Source organism: Chlorocebus sabaeus, chromosome 5, assembly GCF_047675955.1.
Source record: "Chlorocebus sabaeus isolate Y175 chromosome 5, mChlSab1.0.hap1, whole genome shotgun sequence".
In the NCBI taxonomy this organism is placed as follows: Eukaryota; Metazoa; Chordata; class Mammalia; order Primates; family Cercopithecidae; genus Chlorocebus; species Chlorocebus sabaeus.
In genome coordinates this window covers 27,846,833-27,874,528 of record NC_132908.1, presented here as the reverse complement: position 1 = coordinate 27,874,528, position 27,696 = coordinate 27,846,833, and the positions used below count along the sequence as shown (strand labels likewise).

At 46.4% G+C, this 27,696-nt stretch overlaps 1 protein-coding gene across 4 annotated transcripts in view; it reads left to right on the top strand.

The window, feature by feature from the left end:
• Positions 1-27,696, top strand: part of BCL7C (BAF chromatin remodeling complex subunit BCL7C) — a 63,639-nt gene that overhangs the window by 14,252 nt on the left and 21,691 nt on the right. The window lies entirely within an intron of this gene.

Sequence of the window (27,696 nt, the reverse complement as noted above, 5' to 3'; positions counted from 1 at the left end):
TTGGCCTCCCAGAGTGGTAGGATTACAGGCATGAGCCACTGCGCCCGGCCACCCCAGACATTTTTTTTTTTTTTTTTTTTTTTTTTGAGACGGAGTATCGCTCTGTCGCCCAGGCTGGAGTGCAGTGGCACGATCTCAGCTTATTGCAACCTCTGCCTCCCAGGTTCCAGCTATTCTCCTGCCTCAGCCTCCCGAGTAGCTGGGACTACAGGCACGTGCCACGGCTAATTTTTTTTTTTTTAATTTTTTTTTAATTTTTAGTACAGACGGGGTTGCACCATGTTAGCCAGGATGGTCTTAATCTCCTGACCTTGTGATCCGTCTGCCTTGGCCTCCCAAAGTGCTGGGATTATAGGCGTGAGCCACTGCACCCGGCCCCACCCCCGACATTTTAAATTGGTATTATGTGCAACCTGGGCCCTGGGATTTTTTGTTTTGTTTTGTTTTGTTGAGTCTTGAGTTTAGCTCTGTCGCCGAGGCTGGAGTGCAGTGGCATGATCTTGGGTCACTGCAACCTCCACCTCCCCGGTTCAAGCCATTCTCGTGCCTCAGCCTCCCAAGTAGCTGGGATCACAGGTGCCTGCCACCACACCTGGCTAATTTTTTTATTTCTAGTAGAGAGAGGATTTCACCATGTTGTCCAGGCTGGTCTCGAACTCCTGACCTCAGGTGATCCACCCACCTTGGCCTCCCAAACTGCTGAGATTACAGGCATGAGCCACCGCGCCCGGCCAAGGGCCCTGGGATTTAAAAAAATCTCCTCAGGTGATGCTAACATGCTGCAAAGCTTAGAGGTGCCGGCCTGTGAATGTGATTTGTTTGGCTTACATGGTGTTGAACATGTTGGCAACATTAAAATCAAGTGATTTCATATAAAAATCTGGACTCAGGCCGGGTGCCGTGGCTCACACTGTAATCCCAGCACTGTGGGAGGCTGAGGCAGGAGGACTGCTTGAGCCCAGGAGTTGAGAATACAGTGAGCTATGTGTTGCTGCCCGTCACCCTGGGCAGCAGAGTGAGATCCTGTCTCCACCAAAAATAAAAAAAGGAATCTGGACTCCAGCTACCCTTGAAAGCAGACGTTCTCAGATACTGAGTTTGCCTCCTGGAGTGTTCATGGGGCGGGGGTTGGGGGGTGGGTTACGTGGGTAGGGGGTGCAGAACACTGACTGCCCTGGGGGCGGAGTCTCTGCCCTCCAGTTCCAGCAATCCCTACTGCTCCCTGGTGTCCCACTCTCCTTCTTGCTGTTCACTTGCATGGCTTCCAGGCGAAGGGCTGAATTTTGCAGCCAGGCATTCCAGGCCTCCCAGCTTCGGCTTCTGATCACCTTCTCCACCTCCTCACTCCCTGCTCTAGTCATCTTCATCTCATGTCCTGCCCTGCAGCCACATGGGCTGCTTGGTCCCTTCCACACCTGTTTTTGGCCATGAAGTTCTCCCACCAAGTTCCTTATGGTAGACAAGCCCCTGCTGGATTTGGTCCCTGCCCACATCTCCTGCCCCTTTCCCCAAGCTCTCCTCCAACTCATGCATAGAACATCTACCACAAGGAAGCTGGCCAGGCTGTTAGCACTCCTGTTCCCTCTGTCTGTGAAGCCCTTTCCTTCCCTCCACCGTCCCCTTCTCTCTCTTATCTCAGGCTTTGGGTTTGATTTCACCTCCTCCAAGGTTCCCTGACTTTCAGACTAGGTCAGGTCCCTGGTTAGTCACTGTACTTCCTCTTTTTCACCTCCTTCATCTCACTTCCCTTGCCAGAATAAGGCCACATCTGTCTCATAATCTCTGTCTTCCTAGGGCCTAGTATGGTGTCTGGCATACAGTATGTGCTCATTAATGATAAATGAATGAAAGCAAGCACATCTCCCTTTCTCTACTGGCAAAATCCTAATCCTTTTCTGGTTACATTTCTCCTATAGCATCCAATTCTGTTCTCAAGACCCAAAGATCTCTGAGATCCAGTGATCAATGGAGTTTTAGCTCAGGTCCATTTCACAGTGGACACAGTGGATCCCCAAATTCATTCTGTGGTTATTTCCCCAGGCCCAGAGTGAGTGCACTGGTGGCACAGGCATACCCAGCAAGTGGCAGAATCCCCCCATCAGTTAACTGGGTGTCGCTGTACATGGCTGTGAAGGCAGGGATGACCCCAGGACTCCACTGGGGACAGCACAAGGGCAGAGCCCAAGAACTTACTTTCCATCCTCTTGCATTTGCCTGTGGATTTGCCGTTGGTAATGGCGTTCTTGCCCGGCCCTCCTTTGTTCCTCAGGGCAGTCAGGCAGCCGTGGCATAGTGAAAGGGCAGGATGCGGGATAGGAATGGAGCTATTCCTGATTTAAACTGATTTGCTCTGTGATTTGGGGCAAGTCCCTTCCCCTGTCTAGACCTTAGTTGCCTCATCTAAAACAATGGAGCCAATAATCTTTTCCTCGTCTTTGGGGTCATCCATCTTTGAACCACATCAGGAGCAGTGGGAACCAAGTGCAGAGGATGGCCTTAAAAGCGGTATGGAAACCAAATTTTTGTAATGTAAATATTTTCAACTTTTATATTTTGGAATCACCAGCGGTATTTATTACGTGCACTCTAGGAAATGGAGGCAATGCAATGCCAAAACAGAAAGTAAAACTCTGTTATCCCGTGCCGCGGCCCGGTGGAGGTTTTAATGTCTGTATCTTAAGATCTGGTGAGGGCACGGGTAGGTGTGGCTGGACCGAGTGAAACCAGCCCTGTTGGGCGCCTAGGCTCTGGCTCAGGGCTGTGCTCACAGTGGAGGTGTCTGCAGCTTGGCACCCACAGGCCCCGCTGCCCTTCCAGCCTTTGTGGCGCTCCGAGGAGACAAAGGCTGGCTGCGCGGCCGTGGGAAGGGTTAAGGCCACCGACGCAGCCCTGGCGCGTGCTAGAGCGGCCACTGGCGGACTTCCGGTTGGGGCGCGGGCGCGCGCCGCGTGTTCCCGATCCGCAGCTGCAGAGCCCTCGGGCGACCCAGCAGTGCGTAGTGCTGCGTTGTCTCCGTCTGCGGGCTGCAGTACGCGGGTAGGGGATGTGTTGCTCGGCCTCGCCTGCGCTGCGGCGGGACACTCGCATCTAGGCCAGACCCTCCCGCAGGGTCCGCACTCGCGATCTGGGCCGTGGGCAGCTTCGTGGCCCCTCCGGGCCTTGGTTTCCCCGGCTGTCATAGGGGATCCCAGGCGAGCTGGGGGCAGGCAGCTTCTTCGGCTCCCTTGTGCCATGGAACCCACTGTATGCCCGTTATGCAGTCAGGAAAGCTGAGGCCGGGAAGGAGGGCGTTACACTGCAACCGTGGAAACCAGCGCTCCCTCGCGTTGCCGCAGTCGGCAGAGGCGTGGCCAGAGCCATCCCCGGTCTCCAGTGCGGCTGCAAGGGCGGGCGCCCGAGGGCGTTCTGCTCCAGGCCTCCACCCGCGAGCTGACCGTGTCAGGCGCGCCACACACGGCGCTTCTCATTCTCTCTGCACCTCACGAGGCAGGAGCTGCCGTTCCCGTGTCACAGATAGAAAAACAGGCTGGGGTGATTTCTCCGGAGTCAAGACTCAGGTCTGTGGCTCAGTCGGGAAGGATAGAAACCCAAGCTTCCTCAGACTGGTTCAGAGACCCGGCCAAATTAAATAATAATGGCCCTGGCTCAGGGGTCTTTAAGTCTTTCCCCCTCCCTCCCCTTTTGTTTTTGTTTTGTTTTGAGACTGCCTCACTGTTCCCCAGGCTGGAGTGCAGCGGTGCACTGCAGCTTCGACCTACAGAGAGCTCAGGTGATCCTCCCACCTCAGCCTCACGAGTGGCTGGGACTACAGACACGCGCCACCACGTCCGGCTAATTTTTCTATTTTTTGTAGAGTCAGGATCTCGCTATGTTGTCCAGGCTGGTCTGGAACTCCTGGGCTCAAGCAATCCTCCTGCCTCGGCCTCTCAAAGTGCTGGAATTACAGGCATGAGCCACCGCGTCCGGCTACCCTTTAGTTATCTCAAGGAGTTTAATAATTGAATTTAGGCTGGTCTCAGTGGCTCACGCCTGTAATCCCAGCACGTTGAGAGGCTGCGGCAGGCAGATCGCTTGAGGTCAGGAGTTCAAGACCAGCCTGGCCAACATGGTGAAACCCTGCTTTACTAAAAATACAAAAATTAGATGGGTGTGGTGCCACGCACCTGTAATCCCAGCTACTCAGGAGACTGAGGCAGGAGAATCGCTTGAATCTGGGAGGTGGAGGTTGCAATGAGCCAAGATTGCACCACTGCACTCTAGCCTGGGCCACAGAGCGAGAATCTGTCTCAAAAAAAAAAGATTTGACCTTCCTCTGTGTGTGCGTGTGTGTGTGTGTATGGAGGAGGAAAAATTATATATATATATATGTGTGTGTGTGTGTATATATATATATAATTTTTTTGAGACAGTCGAGCTGTATTGCCCAGGATGGAGTGCAGGGGCTCAATCTCAGCTCACTGCAACCTCCGCCTCCTGGATTCAAGCGATTCTCCTGCCTCAGCCTCCTGAGTAGCTGGGATTACAGGCGCCCGCTAACACGCCTGGCTAATTTTTGTATTTTTAGTAGAGACGGGGTTTCGCCATGTTGCCCAGGCTGGTCTGGAACTCCTGAGCTCAAAATGATCTGCCTGCCCCAGCCTCCCCAAATGCTGGAATTACAAGTGTGAGCCATCACACTAGGCCCATATATACATATTTTAAAATAACACCTTTACTGAGAGAGATGACTCACACACCATACAACTTATCCATTTAAAGTGTACAGTTCAATGATTCTTAGTATTGTCACAGTTTTGCAACTATCACCACAGTCAATTTTAGAACATTTTCATTACCCCTAAAAGAAACCATACCCATTAACAGTAACTCCCAAGCCTTCCTCACCCTACAGCTCTAGACTACTGCAAATCTACTTTCTGTCTCTATAGAGTTGCTTAGTTTAGACATCTTATATTAGGGCTTTATGTGGCCTTTTTTGACTGAGATAACCTTTCTGTTGTTGTTTTTAACAAAATCAGCTCCTTGAGCTCAGAGCCCTGGCCTGTAGTCATAGCCAGCTAGAACTGAACAGCATTGTTTTGGTTTTGTTGTGTCTATTTTTACCACTCTTGGGTGAATGATAGGAATTTCTCATTTATGGCAGTGGTTAAAGTTTCCTTTTTGAATACACCTATTTCCATCAAAACATGAGTTGATAATTTTTAAAGGACAAGATTAAGTAAACAGTAGTAGAGGTGGTCCACAAATTTGTCAGAGGTTGGGAAGATGGGATGTGAATGAAGTTTGGCAAACATTGGATTGTCTGATTTAAGGTTCTCCAGGTCATCATTTGAAAACCACCCTCAACTTATTCTTACATTGCATTTTCCTGACAACTCCTGTAAAGAAGTGCATGATTTTAGTGATGAAGACACAGGTTCAGAGAAGTCAGGTACAATAACTTTTCCAGGGTCACACAGATAGTGACAGAAGCTAGGCTTAACCAAGTCTGTCTGATTGCCAAAACTATCTACTTACCAAGTCTGGAAGTGGGATGGGGGTGGGGAATGGACTAGCAGGCTTGAGAAGGGACTCTGGCCACTACCCAAAACATGCAGGCACCAGGCTGGCTGAGTTATTTTGGGTACATATTCTGATAAATATTCAAATATTTCTATGAAACAATTTATGACTCTAAACAGAAATCCCATCTCATTTGCCATTGGGGCTTTCACCCTCTCTTAAGGGCACACCGCAGTTCAGGAGGTGCTGCCTACCTAGAGAATGAGGGTGTGTGTGCATGCACATGCTGGTGGTGAGGAGCGTCTGACCTCTAGTTCATCTTGGTTGCTACTGGCATCACTTTCCAAGCCCACAAGGGTCCCGTACACTGCATGACTTCTGCCCTGTTCCACCTGTGGGCACCAGAGTCTCTAGGCTGGCTGGGATTTCCTGCATATAGAGTACCATGTTTCTGGAACGTCAGGCCACCACCTGCCCTCAGGACTGACCACTTTCCTAGAGCACAGCCACAGGGACTCCCTCTCTCCCCTTCCTGGCCAAGGACTTCCCCATCTCTTGCCATCATCTTCATCAGAACTCTGCCTCCTTGCTCAGACCCTATTCCTTGTCTTATTCTTTCCCCGTGGGCTTTAACAGACCATTAAATTCAGAGACTATTCCAATAACACTAATATCCTTTTCCAGAGAGAGCTTAATTTTTACACGGTAATTTTTGAAATTGTAGCATACAGAAGATAAGCAAAACAACCAGGTCCTGCTATGCTCTTGTTCAACACTGATTTAACTCACTCCACCTCTCTCACAGCTGTGCAATTCGACTTGACCCAAACTTGAAGCTAAGCACCTCCAGAAAGGGTGATTAGGGTCCATCTGGTCTCACTCAACTTGGGTGAGAATCTCAACCCTAACTCCAAGCAATTATCTGAGTAATTCTGGACCCTATAAAACAAAATAGCAGCAGCTGGGTGTGATGGCTCACACCTGAAATCCCAGCACTTTGGGAGGCCAAGGTGGGCAGATCACCTGAGGTCAGGAGTTTAAGACTAGCCTGGCCAACATGGTGAAACCCTGTCTCTACTAAAAATACAAAAATAAGCTGGGCGTGATCGTGCATGCCTGTAGTCCCAGCTACTCAGGAGGCTGAGGCAGGAGAATCACTTGAACCCGGCAGGTGAAGGTTGCAGTGAGCCGAGATCGTACCACTGCACTCTAGCCTGGGTGACAGTGAGACTCAGTCAAAAAAAAAAAAGAAAAAAAACACTAACATTGAGCTAGGTGAATATTCTCAGAGCACTACATGCATAATCTTACAAAATCATTTCAACAACTTAGTGAGGTAAGTACTCTTATTATTTCCACTTGACAGATGAGAAAAGCAAGGCATAGAGAAGTGAAGTCACTTGTCCCATCGTATTTGAATCCATATCATCTGACTTCAGAGTGTGTACTCAAACCCAGAGGTCAGATGAGGCTAACTCCGACCATCATTTACAGCGGCCTTTCAGTGTTCCCTGTACGCTGCCCCCCTCTTAAGTCAGTTTCTAGCTACTTGGGAAGCAGGGTTGGGGATTCCCCTTCCCAGAGATCCAGCGTCCGAGCACCCCAAGACCTGGATCTCCCACTCAGGACACCTTTCCCCCTGTCCAGTTCTGGCACCTCTGGCAACGAGTTAATGACTGTTCCCCTGGCCTGCAACTGCCACTGAGTTACTATGTGTCAGCACTGGGCTGGGTACATTTGCAATTTATCTGGTCCTTGCTACTTCCCAATAAGGCGCTATTCTCCCAGTTTTACAGATAAGTAAACTGAGGTCTAGGACAGTGAAGTGACTTGCCCAGGGGCGCACAGCTAGTGAATAGAGCAACAAGGATTGGAACCCAGATGCCCATCCCTGAGTCCACTGCTCTGGCCACTTCTTAGTGACATTCTGGAGTTGAGAGTCACGTAAGGGAGGAAGGTGATGCTTGGCTGTGGTACCCCAGCAAGTCTCTTACCCTCTCTGGCTCTACTTCCTTATCTATAAAATCTCTTTCCCCAGTTTTTTTTTTTTTTTTTTTTTTTTTTGGTTGAGGGACAAGATCTTGCTCTGTCACCTGGACTGGAGTGCAGCTCACTGCAGCCTCCAGCTCCTGAGCTCAAGCGATCATCCTGCTTGATCCTCCTGAGTAGCTGGGATTACAGGCATGAGCCACCACGCCCAGCCCACCCGGCTAGTTTTTTATTTTTTTTTTAAAGATGGGGTCTCACTATGTTGGCCACGCTGGTCTCAAACTCCTGGGCTCAAGTGATCCTCCCACCTTGGCCGAGAAGACAGGTGTGCTGGGATTACAGGTGTGAGCCACTGCACCTGGCCTCTTTTCCCAATTTTTCTAATCAAGGCAGGCTTCTTCTTGTTCCTCTTCTTCTTTGTGTTTTTTTTTTTTTTAGCAACTTCAAAATAAAACTTAAAAGACCACTATGAAAAGGGTGTTCTTATAAAAAAGAAGTCTCACTCCTTTGGCAGGTTGGGAGTTGTAAGGCCTGGTCTAAGGAACCATTTTCTGCCTAGGCTTCTAGAGCAGCAACTGGGCTGAGGGACTTGGAGTTTGGGGAAAAGGAGATAAGCATTCTTGAGCCTCCCTGGAGAACATGAATGTGATGGTAACAATGGCTCTCATTTACTGGATCTTCCTAAGGTGGCAGGCCCTGGGCTAAGTGATTGAGATATAGGTGAGATATATAGATATATGAAATAGATGGATAGATGCATGTATTCATACACATATGCATTCTAGGCTTGAAGCCACTGCCCTACTCTATTTTTTCTAGAATTTTAGAGAAGACTTTTCTTAGAGATCACCTCATTCTATCTTCTAATTTAAGGGCAAGGAATAATTTGTTTACTCATTCAGTAGTCATGGAGGTGACATTCTATGCTAGGTCCATGCTGAACTCAGAAAAGACAGAAAAAAAGCCAGGCACCATGGCTCATGCCTGTAACTCCAGCACTTTGGGAGGCCAGTGTGGGAGGATTACTTGAGGCTAAGAGTTGGAGACCAGGTTGGGCACCATAGCAAGACCCCATCTCTACAAAAAAATATAAAAAATTAGCCGAGCATGATTGTCCTCACCTGTAGTCCCAGCTATACTGCAGGCTAAGGCAGGAGGATGCCTTGAGCCCAGGAGTTTCAAGGCTATAGTAGCTATGATCATGACACTGCACTCTAGCCTGGGCAACAGAGCAAGACCCTGTCTCTTTAAAAAAAAAAAAAAAAAAAAAAAAGAGCCAGGCATGCTGTCTCACATCTGTAATCCCAGCACTTTGGGAGGCCGAGGTGGAAGGATTGCTTGAGACCAGCCTGGTCAACACAGCAAGACCCCCATCTCTTAAAAAAGAAAAACAAAAGTAAAAAATAAAAACAAAAAAAGAAAGAAAAGTTACAAAAGACCCATTCAAGGTGTTGGCAGTGGGACTCTCTAGGTGTAGGAATAGAGTTACTCTCATTTCTGCTACTCTGTATTTCCTAACTTTCTACCATGCACATACGTGGCTTTTATAACAAAATAAAAAGCAGTTCCCTGCCCTCCAAGTATGCTTCTATTTGTGTAGTACTCTTATTCTAATTTTCTTTTCTTTTTTTTTTTTTTTTTTTTGGAAACGGAGTCTTGCTCTGTCGCCCAGGCTGGAGTGCAGTGCAGTGGCAGGATCTCAGCTCACTGCAACATCTGCCTCCCAGGTTCATGCCATTCTCCTGCCTCAGCCTCCCTAGTAGCTGGGACTACAGGCGCCCACCACCACGCCCGGCTAATTTTTTTATATTTTTAGTAGAGATGGGGTTTCACTGTGTTAGCCAGGATGGTCTCGATCTCCTATCCGCCCGCCTTGGCCTCCCAAAGTTGTGGGATTATAAGCGTGAGCCACCGTGCCCAGCCTTGTTGTTTTTTTTTTTTTTTTTTTTTGAGATGGAGTCTTGCTCTGTCACCCAGGCTGGAGTGCAGTGGCGTGATCTCAGCTTATTGCAACCTCCATCTCCCAGGTTCAAGCAATTCTCGTGCCTCAGTCTCCCAAGTAGCTGAGATTACAGGTGCACGTCACCACACCCAGCTAATTTTTGTATTTTTAGTAGAGATGGGTTTTGCCATGTTGGCCAGGCTGGTCACAAACTCCTGACCTCAAGTGATCCGCCCACCTTGGCCTCCCAAAGTGCTGGGATTACAGGCATGAGCCGCTGTGCCCGGCCTCTTTCTCCAACTTAAATGATTATGTGCCCCAAAGTCCCCAGGGTAGGAGAAATCCCAGTTCAGGAACTCAAGGCCTTGTACTAGAGAGGTGTCCTCCTAATTCAGGTGGCAGCCACGTCTATAGTCCCTTTTTTTTTTTTTTTGAGATGGAGTCTTGCTCTGTTGCCAGGCTGGAGTACAATGGCATGATCTCGGCTCACTGCAACCTCCGACTTCCTGGTTCAAGAGATTCTCCTGCCTCAGCCTCCCAAGTAGCTGGGATTACAGACACACGCCACCACGCCCAGCTAATTTTTGAATTTTTAGTAGAGACGGGGTTTCACCATGTTGGCCAGGATGGTCTTGATCTCTTGACCTCGTGATCCGCCCAAAGTGCTGGGATTACAGGCGTGAGCCACCGTGCCTGGCTGCAGTGCCTTCTGAATGAAGGGACCAAATGTTATGATACCCCACTTTCTCCTCTCAGATCCCTGACTGGCCTGTGCATTGGGATCCGAACCCCACTGTCCCTAACAGTGATTCAAACTAGGCCTAAGTTTTAGAAAGGGATGGGGGAAGATTTGATTGCCACAATTGCTGAGGATGCCACCGGTATGTCATTGGCAAGCCCAGGGCTGCTGATCACCTATAATTCACCAGGCACCCACCCAACAAACGTCCTGCCCAGATGCCAGTGGACTGCTGTAGGTTGGCTCGGTGGTCTCTGAGGTGTGCGGGCCTAGAAATGCTGCCTCACTGGATCACGCCTACCTGGCTGATCAGATCCAGTCTCTTGGGAAGTTTGAAAACCAGACCCAGAAAAAGTGAATGGAAACAGTGGACACTAGAAGAGGCCACGTCAGGAGTCTGGTAGATCCATGGTATGAGGAGGTACCTACAACGCTTCTGAGTAGCAGTGACAGGCCAGGGTCCCTGTGGCTTCCATGGGTCTTGAAGGGCATGACCAATGTCCCAGGTGTCTGTGAGGCTCCATCATGACCACTCATCAGCTAGAGGGCAGACAGTGATATATTAGCTCATGAAAAATCCTATAAATGTTTTTCATTTTACTAAAAGTCATTGAATAGATAATAAATGACATTTTCAATAATTTAAAACTACTTACTGTATCAACAGGCATTCAACATACCCTGCTTTATTTCCTTGAAACATTTCAGCGTTCATACTTTCAGTGGGTTGCTTTGGGACAGGTTGCTTGCCCTCTAAGAGGGATATTCTCCTGTGGGATATTTGCTGCCTGTTTAATTTTATAGCTCGAAGTCCCTAGGTCATGACAAGGAATGACTTGAGATTTATATGTGTTGGATCTGAAATTCTTACAGTTGCCTAAAAGTTGAATAGAAAGAAGTAAATTCTATACTGTATTTAAGAATTTTATATAAGTAGAATTTGTGATTTGGGGAGGGTTATACTCCCGTATAGTATCTAGTTAAATATTTTGTTCAATTTATAATTGGGTATTAAAATAATTAAGGGGCTGGGCATGGTGGCTCACTCCTGTAATTCCAGCACTTTGTGAGGCAGAGACAGGAGGTCCACTAGAGCTTAGGACCAGCCTGGGCAACATAGTGAGACCTCATCTCTACAAAAAGTAAAAAAATGAGCTGGGCATGGTGGCAGGCGCCTGTAGTCCCAGCTACTCAGGAGGCTGAAGCGGGAAGATTGCTGGAACCTGGGAGGTCGAGGCTGCAGTGAGCCATGTTTGTGCCACTGAACTCCAGCCTGGGCGACAGAGTGAGACCCTGTCTCAAAAAACAAAATAAAATAATGAAGGCTATAGGCTCAGAGAGGGAAAGCAGTAGGCTCCAAGTGACACAGCAAAGCTGGAACTACGACTCGCCCCTAATCTTCAAGTTCAGCACTCTTTCTACTTTGTATTTCCCATAACTGTCGACTCACAAAGCCATGGCCATGAGAAAATTACAGATTCATGGCTGGGCATGGTGGCTGACGCCTGTAATCCCAACATTTTGGGAGGCCAAGGCAGGTGGATCATCTGAGGTCAGGGGTTCAAATTCATTTTCATTTTAAAATTCAGATTCAGATTAAAATTCAAATTCAGATTCATTTTAAAAGTGTAATTGTGGAAACTGAGAAGGGAGGTAACGCAGAGGCTTAACAGTAAGGCCAATTTTTAAAATCTTTTTTTTTGCTGTTGTATTATTTTTCTTTTCTTTCCTGTTCTTTTGTTGTTGTTGTTTTTTGTTTTGTTTTCAGATCAAGTTTTGCTCTTGTCACCCAGGCTGCAGTGCAGTGGTGCGATCTCTGCTCACCGCAACCTCCACCTCCCAATATCAAGAGATTCTCCTGCCTCAGCCTCCCGAGTAGCTGGAATTACAGGCATGCGCCACCACACCTGGCTAATTTTGTATTTTTAGTAGAGATGGGGTTTCTCCATGTTGGTCAGACTGGTCTCGAACTCCCGACCTCAGGTGATCTGCCCGCCGTGGCCTCCCAAAGTGCTGGGATTGCAGGAGTGAGCCACCGCACCTGGCCTATTGTATTGTTTTCTATGGCTGTAACAAATTACAGCAAATTTAGTGGCTTGAAACAACACAGATTTGGCTGGGTGCGGTGACTCACACCTGTAATCCCAGCACTTTGGGAGGCTGAGGCGGGTGGATCACGAGGTCAGGAGATGGCGACCATCCTGGTTAACATGGTGAAACCCTGTCTCTACTTTTAGTATTTAAAAAAAAAAAAAAAAAATTAGCCGTATGTGGTGGTACATGCCTGCAGTCCCAGCTACTTGGGAGGCTGAGGCAGGAGAATTACTTGAACCCGGGAGGCGGAGGTTTCAGTGAGCTGAGATTGCACCACTGCACTCCAGCCTGGGCGACAGAGCAAGACTCCATCTCAAAAAAAAAAAAAAAAAAAAAAAACCCACAGATTTATCATATTACAATTCCATAGGTCTGAAGTCTGACATGAGTCTCATTGGGCTAAAATCAAGGTGTTTCTGTTGGACAAGAGATTGTTGTAAAACAACAACAAAAAATAATAAATAAATGAAATCAAATCAGGGTGTCCTCAGGGCTGTGTTCCCTCCTGGAGGCTCTAGGGGACAGTCTGTTTCACTCTCTCTTCCAGCTTCCAGAGGCCCCTCCCTCAATCTTCAGAGTCAGTCACACTGCATTTCCGACCATTCTTCCACAATCACATCTCCCTCTGATCAAAATCAGAAATAAGTCTCTGATTTTATTTTTATTTTCTTCTTTTTGAGATGGAGTCTTGCTCTGTTGCCCAGGCTGGAGTGCAGTGGTGTGATCTTGGCTCACTGCAACCTCCACCTCCCGGGTTCAAGCGATTCTCCTGTCTCAGCCTCCTGAGTAGCTGGGATTACAGGCATGCTCCACCACACCTGGCTAATTTGTGCATATTTAATAGAGTTGGGGGTTTCACCATGTTGACCAGGCTGGTCTCGAACTCCTGACCTCAGGTGATCCACCTGCCTCCGCCTCCCAAAGTGCTGGGATAGCCGAGTCTCTGATTTTAAAGACCAACATGATTACATTGTGCCCCCCTGGATAATCCAAGACAACCCCCATCTCAAAGTCCTTAATCACACCACAAAATCCCTTCACCATGTAAAATAAGACATTCACATGTTCCAGGGATTAGGGTGTGGGCATTTTAGGACATCAGAATAATGGCCATTATTCTGCCTACCACAGTTATGAAACATCCACATACATAAATATTCATAGAAAAATAGGCAGTCTAAGATAGTATTACAAAACAAAATATCCTTTATGATCACCACTCAAACCAAGAAATAAACATGATTAGAATCTCAATGATACCCACCCCCCTCAATCATGTTTTTTTGGCCTGGAATTTTTTTGTCCATCTATTAATTTTCAACATTTTTGTCACTTTGTTTTATGTGCATTTCCTATACATTGCATATGGCTAGATTTTAAAAGTAATTTGGTTTGACAAGCTCTGACTGTTATTTGTTTTTGAGACAGGGTGTCTCCCTGTCACCCAGGATGGAGTGTAGTAGCACAATTATAGCTCACTGTAGCCTCAAACTCCAGGGCTCAAGTGATCCTCCAGCCTCTGCCTCCTAAATAGTTGGGACTACAAGTGTGCACCACCATGCTCAGCTGATTTTTAATTTTTTTGTAGAGAAGGTATCTCACTATGTTGCCCAGACTGGTCGTGAACTCTTGGCCTTACATGATCCTCCCACTTCAGCCTCCCAAAGTGCTGGCATTATAGGCATAAGACAGCATGCCCAGCCAACCTCTGACTTATAATAGGTTAATTCAGCCTATTCATATTTATTTCGATAAGCAATATACTTTCTTTCTGCCTTATTTTATATTTACTATTTACATTTCATTAATGTTTTTCTCTGTGCCTTTTTTTTTTCTTTAACTTTTGTAGGTTTCATCAAGTTCCTGTTAATTCCCCCCTTTTTTTTTCAGACAGAGTCTCACTCTGTCACCCAGGCTAGAGTGCAGTGGCATGATCTCAGCTCACTGCAACCTCTGCCTCCTGGGTTCAAGCGATTCTCCTGCCTCAGCCCCCCAAGTAGCTGGGACTAAGGTGCATGCCACCATGCCTGGCTAATTTTTGTATTTTTAGTAGAGACAGGGTTTCACCATGTTGGCCAGGCTGGTCTCAAACTTCTGACCTCAAGGGATCCACCCATCTCGGCCTCCCAAAGTGCTGGAATTACAGGCGTGAACCACCGCACCCAGCCTTCCCTTTGCTAACCTGCTAGTGTTTATCTTATTTCCTAACAATCATATCCTTAAATTGCTCTATGGATACGTGGTAAATAATCCTGCTCCATCAAAATGTTATGCTTGCCCACTCCATCACTCCCTGAAAGAAGCTGCCTTTAACATGCTTCTAACTCTCCCACTCTCCCCAGTCCTTGAGTTTTACTGAGATAGTTTACTATTTTTTGTTCTAATCTATTATGAGGATTTTGTTGTTGTTGTTGTTATAAAAGCCATATGGCTGAGTGTGGTGGCTCATGCCTGTAATACCAGCACTTTGGGAGGCTGAGGTGGGTGGGTTGCCTGAGGTCAGGAGTTCGAGACCAGCCCAGCCAATGTAGTGAAACCCTGTCTCTACTAAAAATACAAAAATAAAAATAAAAATAAAAAAATTAGGGCATGGTGGTGGGTGCCTGTAATCACAGCTACTAGGGAGGCTGAGGCAGAAGAATCGCTTGAACCTGGGAGGTGGAGGTTGCACTGAGCCGTGATCATGCCATTGCACTCCAGCCTGGGCAGCAAGAGTGAAACTCCATCTCAAAAAAAAAAAAGAAAAGAAAAGAAAAAATAAAAAAATGTGAGTAACACTATTCCTGCCACCTAGAGTCCTACTGCCAGTACCTTGAATTGGTCTTTTCTTTTAGTTTTATTCATTTATTTTTTAAAGATACAAGATCTCATTCTGTCACCTGGGCTGGAGTGCAGTGGCATAATCATAGTTTACTGCAACCTCAAACTCCTAAGCTCAAGGGATCCTCCTGCCTCAGCTACCCAAGTAGCTGGGAATACAAAGGCATATCACTAGGCCAGGCTAATTTTCAACTTTTTTTTTTTGGTAGAGACTGTCACACGCATCAGTGTGAAGAGACCACCAAACAGGCTTTGTGTGAGCAACAAGGCTGTTTATTTCACCTGGGTGCGGGCGGACTGAGTCTGAAAAAGGAGTCAGCAAAGGGTGATAGAATTATCATTAGTTCTTATGGGTTTGGAATAGGCATACAAAGTACATTCTCAAGGGCAGGAAAATATTACAAAGTACCTTTTTTTTTTTTTTTTTTTTTTTTTTTTTTGAGACGGAGTCTCGCTCTGTTGCCCGGGGTTGGATGGACTGCAGTGGTGTGATCTCGGCTCACTGCAAGCTCTGCCTCCCGGGTTCAAGTGATTCTCCTGCCTCAGCCTCCTGAGTAGCTGGGACTACAGTTGCCCACCATCACACCCAACTAATTTTTTGTATTTTTGGTAGAGACGGGGTTTCACCATGTTAGCCAGGATGGTCTCGATCTCCTGACCTTGTGATCTGCCCGCCTTGGCCTCCAAAAGTGCTGGGATTACAGACAAAGTACTTTCTTAAGGGCACAGGAGAATATTACAAAGTACATTCTTAAGGGCAGGGGGTGGGAGAAGAATATATCATATCAGTTAGGGTGGGGCAGGAACAAATCACAATGGTGGAATGTCATCAGTTAAGGCTATTTTCACTTCTTTTGTGGATCTTCAGTTGCTTCAGGCCATCTGGATGTATACATGCAGGTCACAAGGGATATGATGGCTTAGCTTGGGCTCAGAGGCCTGACATTCCTGTCTTATATTAATAAGAAAAACCAAACAAAATAGTGGTGAAGTGTTGGGGTGGCGAAAATTTTGGGGGGTGGTATGGAGAGATAATGGGCGATGTTTCTCAGGGCTGCTTCGAGCAGGATTAGGGGCGATATGGGAACCTACAGTGGGAGAGATTAAACTAAAGAAAGATTTTGGGGTAAGGAGTGATATTGTGGGGTTGTTAGAAGGAGCATTTGTTGTATAGAATTATTGATGATGGCCTGGATGCAGTTTTGTATGAATTGAGAAACTAAATGGAAGACACAAGGTCTGAATAAAAGAAGGAGAAAAATAAGTATTAAAGGACTAAGAATTGGGAGTACTCAGGACGTCCAATTAGAGAGTGTCCAAGGGGGTTCAGCATAATTATTTGCTTGGTTGGCGAGTTTTTGGGCTCTATCCTTGAGTTTTTTTATGTTGTCATATACCAGGCCAGATTGATTTAGGAAAAAACAACACTCTTCATTTAAAAATATACAGAGTCCTCCTTTTTCATCAGTGAGTAAATCAGGGCCTCGGCGATTTTGAAGGAAAGAGAAATGCAAAGCCAGCAATTGTTTGTTAAAGAAGGATTAGAAACGGCTAGGAGAGTGAGTGAGATTGATAGTGTGGTGGAGATAGCTGGGGAGAGGTAGAGGGTGGCATAAGTAGGGAAACGAAAATAAGAGTGATTATAAAAGTAAAGAATAGGACTTCATCAGGGTGAAAGTATTGGAGTGTGCCCTGTCAGCAAAGATCATCTAACCACTCCAAAAGGGAGTCAAGAGTGGTGGATTGGGGATAGATTTTCATGATGGAAAGGAAATGAGAGGTTTTAAGAGGCGGCCTAGCAGCTTGTAACCTACATGGAAGAGGTTATGAAATGATGACAGATTAGAATGGGCCTGTGAGGCTGGAAGGAGATATTTTCCTTGGTCCAAGAATCATTTGCCTTGTGTGGGAAGAGATTGATAGGTGGAAGTTTCAGTGGGAGAGTAGGTGGGAGTGACTGATGAGAAGGAGAAAAACTGGCCATGAGGGATATAGTTGGAATGCTAGCTGCTTCTTTAGCTACCTTATAATTGTAAGCAGTGCCCTGACCAATGGGATCTGACGCCTTTTGATGGCCCTTGAAGTGACTGACTCCAGCTTCCTTTGGAATTAAAAGGGCCTTGAGAAGAGTTTTTATTAAAGAGGCATTAATGATGGAGAACCCTTGCGTAGTGATGAAACCTCTTTCAGCCCATATAACAGCATGGTGGTGCAGGATATGGAAGGCATATTTAGAGTCAGTATAAATTTTGACCTGTAGTCCCCTTGCAAGAGTGAGGGCCTGTGTTAAGGCAATGAGTTTGGCTTGAGTTTGGCTTGAGAGGTAGTGGAGGGGAGCAGAGCAGTAGCCTCAATGATAGATGTGGAAGATACTATAGCATAGCCTGCCTTTGCTGGTGAGTGGCGATTAGGCCTAGAGGAACTGCCATCAATAAACCGAGTGTGATCAGGGTGAAGAACAGGAAAGAAGGAAATATGGGGAAATGGAGTGAATGCCAGGTGGATCAGAGAGATACAGTCATGGGAGTCAGGTGTGGTATCAGGAATAATGTGGGGGCCAGCCTAAAACAGTAAGGTCAAGTTGTTTGGACAGAAAGGCTACAGGGTGCGGTCCTGGCTCTTGTGTAAGAATTCCAACTGCACAGCCCTGCACTTCGGCTGTGTGTAATTGAAAGGGGTTGGGATGAGTTAGGGAGAGCTAGTGTGGGAGCAACTTTTAGGGCTGTTTTTAAGGAATGGAAAGAGGAATGGGGAAAGGATTTAGGATTTATGAGGTCAGCTAGGTTTCCTTTTGTGAGTTTACATAATGATTTAGTTAGGACTGCAAAACCAGGTATCCAAAGGTGAAAGTACCTAACCATGCCTAGGAAGGAAAGGAGTTGTTGCTTTGAAGAAGGGGTTGGGGTTTGGGAGATTATCCGGACATGAGAGCACATGTGTTTTTATGAAGAATTATGCCGAGATAGGTAATGGATGAGGAAGAAATTTGGGCTTTGGAAGGGAATACGAGATATACCTTTGAGAATAGATGTTGGAGGAACAGGAGGGTGTCCTTTTGGGAGGATTTGTAGGGGGGACTACAAAGTAGAAAGTCATTAAAATATTGAATAAGGTGAGAAGCAGATGGATGGAAGTAAAGTAAATAATGAGAAAGGGCTTGACTGAAGTAATGGGGGCTGTCCCTACAGCCTTGCGACAGTACAGCCCAGGTAAGTTGCTGAGCCTGATGTGTGTCAGTGTCAGTCCAAGAGAAAGCAAAGACAGGCTGGGATGAAGGGTGCAAAGGAATAGTAAAGGAAGCATGTTTGAGGTCCATAACAGAATAATGGGTTGTGGAGGGAGGTATTAAGGTGTGGCTGTAGCATAGGAATAGTCAGGGAAGCAAATAATTTGGTTAAAATGTCTCAACCTAATAAGGGAACTGGGCAGGTGGGGATAACTAAAAAGGAGTGCATAAAAGAATATTGTCCAAGTTGGCACCAGAGTTGGGGAGTTTTAAGAGGTTTAGAAGCCTGGCCGTCAATATCCACAACAGTTATGGTGGCAAGGGATACAGGCCCTTGGAAAGAAGATAATGTGGAGTGGGTAGCCTCTGTATTGATTAAGAAGGGGATGGAGTTACCCTCCACTGTAAGAGTTACCCAAAGCATCTGTGATGGTCCAGGAGGCTTCCGAGGCAATTGGGCAGCGTCAGTCTTCAGCCGCTAAGCCGAGAATATCTGGGAAGGAGTCAGTCAGAGAGCCTTGGGCCAGAGTTCCAGGGGCTCTGGCAGTGGCTGCTGGGCAAGTTGGACAGTCCCGTTTCCAGTGGGATCCCACACAGATGGGACATGGCTTAGGAGGAATCCTGTGCTTTGTGTATTCCTTGGCCCAGTGGCCAGATTTCTGGCACTTGAAGCAAGATCCTGGGGGAAGAGGTCCTGGAGGAATGCCTGGCCACTGAGGTTCAGGCGTTTTGAAGTTCTTTTGTGCTGGAGATGTGGCTGGGGTTTATCTCACAGTGGAGGCAAGTAATTGCAACTCAGAAATACGTTGCTACTTGGCTGCCTCTACTCTATTATTGTACACCTTGAAGGCAAGGTTAATTCAGTCCTGTTGTGGGGTTTGAGGGCCAGAGTCTAATTTTTGGAGCTTTTTCTAATGTTGGGTAAAGGGCGGTAAAGCATCTAAGGGTTATTGCCAAATGGGCCATGGACTAGGTTGGGTTTTTATATTTAATGAAAAAGATCCTAAATGCTAACTGATTTGGGAGAGGTCGGATAGAGAAAAAGGAGCATTAACCTTGAGTGTGCTTTCACCTCCAGCCACCTCTCTAAGAGGAAATTGTTGGGCAGATGGGGGACAGCTAGTCGTGGAAAAAAACTGTAAGCTGGACTGGGTGTGAGGAGGGGAGGTGATAGAAGGATTATAGGGTGGGTGAGCGGAGGCTGAGGGAGAATTGGGACCTGGCTTGGCCTGGCAAGGAGCAGCCTGGGGAGGAGGGGAGAGGTCAGATGGGTTCGTAGAAAAGGAGGATTCAAATTCAAGCTTGGGGTGGAGACTGAAGGAATAGATGGGAGAGAAAGAAGAAAGATTTGGGACGAGTTGCATTGGGAGCAAAGACTAGGGAGGGACTGATGTGTAAAAGAATGCCTGGATGTCAGGCACCTCAGACCATTTGCCCATTTTACAACAAACATTATCTAGGTGTTTTAGGATGGAGAAATCAAAAGCGCCATTTTCTGGCTATTTGGAACCATTGTCAAGTTTGTATTGGGTCAGGCCATATTGCAGAAGAAAATAAGGCATTTAGGGTTCAGGTCAGGTGTGAGTTGAAGAGGTTTTAAGTTTTTGAGAACACAGGGAGCTGAACTCTTTTAACTCGTTTAAGCTGAACTCTCCCTATTGCATAATTCATTGCTCCCTTCTCTAAGGGAGAAGAAGGGGGAATCGAGGGTGGAATGTTGCCCACAGTGAAGGAGATGAGTTTAAAGAGAAAGGTAGAGACATGGAGAAGGGGCTGGGTGAGCAGCCCTGGGCTGCAATGTGGGTGAGCAGCCAAAGCAGGTGTCCCCACAATTGACTTGCCACCAAGGGAATGTGGGTGAGTGACCAAGGCAGGCATCCCCGCAGTGATCAGACACCAATGGAGTGTGGGTGAATAATCAGGCAGGTGTCCCCACAGTGATTAAACACCAAGGGAAGAGGTCTTCCCGAGTCCGTGACTGGCGCCGGAGTTTTGGGTCCACGGATAAAATGTGTCTCTTTTGTCTCTACTAGAGAAGAAAAAGAGCTGGAATTGGAAGGACAGGGGGATTGAAGGGTAGCGAGAGAGGGGGATTGAAGGGTAGCAAGAGAGGCTGGAGAAGAGAGTGAAAAGACCGCTTACCCGATTTGAAATTGGTGAGATGTTCCTTGGACTGGTAGGTCTGAGGACCCAGGGTCATAGGTGGATCTCCTCACAGAGTGAAGGGTGAGGACAGGGGACTGGTCTCCCGAAGGAGTCCTCCTGTTCCAGGTTTTGGCACCAAATGTCACGCACGTCCGTGTGAAGAGACCACCAAACAGACTTTGTGTGAGCAACAAGGCTGTTTATTTCACCAGGGTGCAGGCGGGCTGAGTCTGAAAAGAGAGTCAGCAAAGGGTGGTGGGATTATCATGAGTTCTTATGGGTATGGGATAGGTGTACGAAGTACATTCTTAAGGGTGGGGAGAATATTACAAAGTACCTTCTTAAGGGCAGGGGAGAATATTACAAAGTACCTTCTTAAGGGCGGGGGAGAATATATCACATCAGTTAGGGTAGGGCAGGAACATATCACAATGATGGAATGTCATCAGTTAAGGCTATTTTCACTTGTTTTGTGGATCTTCAGTTGCTTCAGGCCATCTGTATTTATACGTGCAGGTCACAGGGGATATGATGGCTTAGCTTGGGCTCAGAGGCCTGATAGAGACAGGGTCTCACTGTATTGCCCAGGCTGATCTTGAACTGCTGGCCTCAAATGATCCTCCTAGCTCAGCATCCCAAAGCGCTGGGATTTCAGGTGTAAACCACCATGCTGGAACTATTATTAAGATTTTCATTAATCACTTCTGCAAAACAGTCTCTAAACACTTGATACACACATTCCCAGTCTATCCTCCACCATTTAAGCTGAACTCTCTCTCCCTATTGCATAATTCATTGCTAACTCTGCTACCTTACCTCTTCATCTGTCATTATCGTGAATTTGTAACCACTACTGAGAGAATTTTCTTAAGGAAATCCCTCAGAGGGCATGTAGGTGATATACGCACTGAATCTTGTAAGCCAGAAATTGTCTTTCTTTTGCCTTGGTTAGGCAATGACACTGGTTGGTTTTGATTCTTTAGTCACATTCCTTTTCTCTTAGCAATCTGTATTCTACTATCTCCTGGCTTGTAGTATTGTAGATGGGCACCCTTAGAGGATTCTTGTTCCTTTATAAGGAACCTAATCTTGTTGTCTGGAAGCTTATAAGGTGTTTTTTTCTATTTCTGGGACTCAGGGATTTTATCAGGCTATGTCTAGATGCTTATCTTTATTCATGTGAGTCATTTTACTCTTCAGACTCAAATTTCCCACTCCACTGTTCCCGTTCTCTTCTTTTGGGACTCCTGTTGTTTGTGTGTTGGTCTTCTGAATCAGCCCTTCGGTTTCACATGTAACTGCACAGCACCTTCTCTTGAATTTGTCACATGTGATAGGATTTCTTCCAGTATCTCCGAATGTCTCCTTAATGACTATGCCAACTACCAAATATGTCTATTCTAGGTTTTTCCCGGCATTGAGGAAGTAACCACAGGATGGGTCTGTGAACCACCGGGGCCCACTGAGGAGGCCTGGAATTAAGATTCCATCTATCACCTGACCCCCTTAAACCCTTATTTTGACTGGGGGAGCACACTGGCGTTTTGGGTCCCTAGGAATAAGCCCATGTCTAGTAATCCCTAAGGAGCTTGGATATTGCCTCTCCCCAGGGCACAGACACCCTGGTGAGTGGTCATAGGTCACTTGGGAAAGGCTTGAAGAAAGATTTATGCTGCAAGGACCTTCCTCCAGGGAACTGGTTACCTCCTTCAATCAAGGAGCTCTGGGTCTGCTAATGAATTAGGTCTGGAAAGGAATGAGAGGCTGGGACTCTTCACTGTGCCAACTGAGTCAGGATCTTGGCTACCAGACCTAGGGTTTCTCCTAGTGTATGAAGGAAGCAGGAGAGAAATACTCTGCAATGGCAGAGTAAAGACTTCCAAAAATCCATTCCCCCATAAAAGCAATGAGAACACAGGCAAAAAATGCCCAAATCAGCTTTTTCAGAACTCTATAAATTAACCAAAGGCTAGCTATTACAATCCAAGGCATGGTTTATCTCGGCTCACTGCAACCTCCACTTCTTAGGTTCAAGCAATTCTGCTGCCTCAGCCTCCCAAGTAGCTAGGATTACAGGCATGCACAACCATACCCAGCTAATTTTTGTATTATTAGTAGAGACGGGGTTTCATCATGTCCAACAGGCTGGTCTCTAAGTCCTGACCTCAGGTGATCCACCCGCCTTGGCCTCCCAAAGTGCTGGGATGACAGGCATAAACCACCATGCCCGGTCTCCAAGGCATGGTTTTTCAAGAAAAAACAGCTGAATCCTAGTAAGGAGAGTGAACTTTGTGGTGTTTTAACTTGCTTTGCTCCCGTTCTCCTCTCCCTCGGTCCATAGCAATCTTGAAAACCAAGAGCCTCACAACTAAGAGACCTGTGAGAACCAATAGCCTAGCAGCCATTGGAGGGGCAGAACAGGTTTGAACCTCAACAAAAGCCCCGTTTCCAGAGAAGTGTCATTATTTGACCTATCCGGTGACTCCTTGAAAAGCTCTGTTCTCAGGGTTTATCAGAGTTTATTGGTTTGTTGTTGTTGTTGTTGTTGTTTTTGAGATGGAGTCTCGCTCTGTCACCCAGGCTGGAGTACAGTGGCACAATCTCAGCTCACTGCAACCTCTACCTCCTGGGTTCCAGCGATTCTCAGCCTCCCGGGTAGCTGGGACTACAGGCATGTACCACCATGCCTAGTTAATTTTGTAGTTTTAATACAGATGGGGTTTCACCATGTTGGCCAGGCTGGTCTCGAACTCCTGACCTCATGTGATCCGCCCACCTTGGTCTCGCAAAGTGCTGGGATAACAGGCATGAGCCACCGTGCCTGGCCCTCAGGGTTTATCTTTATTTGACCTGACTCAGGACTTTCCCTTTACTAACAGTCATATCCCTAGGGCATTTGTTGAAAACAAACAAAAACAGGCAGTGACAACTATTTAACATCACAAGTGCCTGGAGTGGTAATACCAGTTGGAGATATAAGAGGCTAACAAAAAACCTTAAAAGGAAAGAAAACCATGCCATATCCATAGAGAGCAAAGCTCTGACATATTCTTAGGAATTCCTAGGTCACCAGCATGTCTAGGGCTATGAACATACGGAGGAAAGACCTGAGAAGACCCTATGCTGTCAACTCTAGCTGACCTTGTGGCTCTGTGCCAGCAGGAAGGGAAAATTAGAGCAGTACTGTCAACTGCCTGTGGAACACTGAGACACACACATAGAGCCCCTCGGAAAAGCTCGGAGACTCCTTTGTGAAAGGCATTTAAGAAAATCTCTGCCCAATCATTAGCTGACAACTAAGCTAACTGGGCTGACTGCCCGAACAGTAGACTTCAGTAGCCACACAACATAGAATACAAATGCGACTGAATTAGTCTAGGGAGTCACATAACAAACAGCAGCAGCAACGCACAGTGACAATAACAAAGCCTGGGGAGGGGCGGAATCGAATTTTCAGAGCTGTCACACTTTTTTTTTTTTTTTTTTTTTTTTTGAGAGGGAGTCTCACTCTGTCACCCAGGCTGGAGTGCAGTGGCGGGATCTTGGCTCACTGAAAGCTCCGCCTCCCGGGTTCACGCCATTCTCCTGCCTCAGCCTCTTGAGTAGCTGGGACTACAGGCGCCCGCCACCACGCCCGACTAATATTTTGTATTTTTAGTAGAGAAGGGGTTTCACCGTGTTAGCCAGGATGGTCTCGATCTCCTGACCTCATGATCCACCCGCCTCGGCCTCCCAAAGTGCTGGGATTAGAGGCATGAGCCACCACGCCCGGCTTTGGTTTTTAAAATGTCACTGTCAACCAAAAATGATGAGACATACGAAAAATAAATAAATAAATAAAAATAGAAAGTTTTGTTTACAACTTTCTTCTTCTTTTTTTTTTTTTTTTTTAGATGGAGTCTTGCTTTGTCGCCCAAGCTGGAGTTCAATGGTGCAATCTTGGCTCACTGCAACCCCCGCCTCCTGGGTTCAAGCGATTTTCCTGCCTTAGAGACTCCCGAGTAGCTCAGATTACAGGTGCCTGCACCACCACGCCCGGCTAATTTTGTATTTTTAGTAGAGACAGGATTTCTCCATGTTGGTCAGGCTGGTCTCGAACTCCTGACCTCAGATGATCCACTTGCCTCAGCCTCCCAAAGTGCTGGGATTACAGGTGTGAGCCACTGCGCCCAGCCCTTTCTTTTATTTTTAAATAGAGACAGGATCTCGCTATGTTGCCCAGGCTGGTCTCAAACTTCTGGGCTTAAGCGATCCTCCCGCCTCAGCCTCCTAAACTATTGGGATTACAGGCATGAGACACCATGCCCCGCCCACAGCAATGATCTTAAAGAACAAGAACAAAGTGACAAAAGCTGTTAAAGGATCTGCTTCATTGAAGGCAATGAGACTTATAAAAATTTGAGAAGGGCGGGGCCAGGTGCAGTGGCTCACGCCTACAATCCCAGCACTTTGGGAGGCTGAGGTGGACAGATCACTGGAGGTCAGGAGTTCAAGATCAGCCTGGCCAATGTGGTGAAATGCCATCTCTACTAAAAATACAAAAATTAGCTGGGTGTGGTGGTGGCACATGCCTGTAATCCCAGCTACTCAGGAGGCTGAGGCAGATGAAGCGCTTGAACCCAGGAGGTGGGGCTTGCAGTGAGCCGAGATAGTGTCACTGCACTCCAGCCTGGGCAACAAAGCAAGACTCCATCTCAAAATAAATAAATAAATTTGAGAAGGGTGGCCTATATCAGATGTGGAGAAACTTCTAGTAACCTGGATTGAAGACTAGACACAGAAGCATAGCTCTCTCAGCACCATGATGACCTCAGCCAGAACAAAAAGTCTGTGTGCGACATTGAAAGAAACGGCTGGACCCAACTATTATGCTGAATTATTGCTAGCTCTGAGTGGTTTAAAGGATTAATTATGTTATTAATTTATGTTAATTTATGTTAGTCTAACATAAATTTAGTTTAAATTTAGTTTAAATTTAATTTATGTTAGACTAACATAAATTTAGATTAATTTATGTTAGTAAAAGTAAGTGGTAAGGTTGGGCATGGTGACTCATGCCTGTAATCCCAGCACTTTGGAAGGCCAAGGCAGGCGGATCACTTGAGGTCAGGAATTCGTAACCAGCCTAACCAACATGGCGAAACCCTGTCTCTACTAAAAATACACTAGCCAGGCGTGTTGACACGTGCCTGTAATCCCAGGCACTCAGGAAGCTGAGGCAGGAGAATCGCTGCGGGAGGCGGAGGTTGCAGTGAGCTGAGATCATGCCACTGCACTCCAGCCTGGGTGACAGAGCGAGACTGTCTCAAAAAAAAAAAAAAAATAGCGAGTGGTGAGTCTGTGCGTGCTGATGTGAAGGCAGCTGAAGAATTTTTGGAAACTATAGATAAGCTGATTGTGCAGGAAAATTACTTGCCAGAGAAAATCTTCAATGTGGATGAAACTTCCCTATTCTGAAAATGGATGCCTAAGAGGGCTTTCATCCATAAGGAGGCCAAGTCAGTGCCAGGTTTCAATGCTTTGACGAACAGGATAACAGTCTTCCTTGGGGGACAATGTTGTAGGCTACAAATGGAAACCTTTTGTGATCTGGCATAGTGAGAACCACAGGGCCTTTAAGCACATCAGTAAGCACGCATAGCCAGTGTACTATAGGAGCAGTAAGAAGTCATGGATGACCTAGCTCCTCTTCCAAGATGCAATCCTGAATTGTTTTGCCAGAGAAATGCAGAAATACTGTTTGGAGAATAATATATTTTTCAAGATTTTGCTTATTGTTTATAAGGCTCCCGTACATCCTTCTTTTACTGGTGATATTCATCCCAATATCTAGGTGGTGTTTTCCCCTCCAAACACCACCTCTTTGCTTCAACCAATGGATCATGGAGGTATAGCAGCTTTTAAGGCCTATTACCTGAGGAGACCTTTGCCCAGGTGATTGCTGCAGCTGAGGAAGACACTGAGCAGACACTGAGACAATTCTGGAAGGATTACAACATATCTATGACTGCATGAAGAACCCTGCTTAGACTTGGGGTGATGTCACCATGCGGTATGAATGCCATCTGGAGGAAGACACTCAAAAGGTTGGTCCATGACTTCAAAGTATTTGTCAAGGATGAGGAGGTTTCAAAAATCAATAAAGCTGTGGTTGAGGTGGCAAATAATTTTAACCTGGGTGTGGATGAGGATGACACGGTAGAGCGCCTAGAGGTAATTTCTGAGGAATTGACTAATGAGGAGCTGTTGGAACTGGAACAGGAACACATAGCTGAAGAAGAGGCAAGAGAAAAAATAAACTGCAGGAGAAGAAAAACCCAGAAGAAAATTCACAGTGAAGGGTTTAGCAGAAGCTGCTACAAACCTCAACAAACTCCTTAAAACGTTGAAAACGTGGACCCCCACACTGAATGGTTTTCATTAATAGAGAGATATGCTCGTGGTGCATTATCTGTTTACAAGCAAATGTATGACTAAAATAAAAGAAAGAAACCAAGCAAACCACCATGGACATTTTTTGAAAGAGTGATAGTCCCTCAAGAAGAGCCTCAGGCAGGTCCTACAGGAGGGATTCCAGAAGAATGTGTTATCATAGGAGATGACAGCTCCATGCGTGTTACTGCCTCTGAAGACCTTCCAGTGGGGCATGATGTGGAGGTGGAAGACAATGATCTCGATGATCTTGACCTAGTATAGGCCTAGGCTGATGTGTGTGGGTGTGTATATGTGTCTTAGTTATTAACAAAAAAGTTTAAAATATTGAAAAATATACTTTTTAAAATAGAAAAAGTTGGCCAGGTGCGGTGGTTCACACCTGTAATCCCAGCACTTTGGGAGGCCGAGACGGGTGGATCACCTGAGGTCAGGAGTTTGAGACCAGCCTGACCAACATGGAGAAACCCCATCTCTACTAAAAAAAAATACAAAATTAGCCAGGCGTGGTGGCGCATGCCTGTAATCCCAGCTACTCGGGAGGCAGAGACAGGAGAATCGCTTGAACACGGGAGGCGGAGGTTGCGGTGAGCCGAGATCATGCCATTGCTCTCCAGCCTGGGCAACAAGAGCAAGACTCCGTCTCAAAAAATAAACAAATAAAATAAAATAGAAAAAGCTTCTAGAATAAGGATATAAAGAAAGGAAATATTTTTGTACAGCCGTACAATGTGTACTTTAAGCGTAATAACATTTATTAATAAGTTTATTGACAAAAGAGTCAGTAAGTTTAAAAAATTTAAAAGT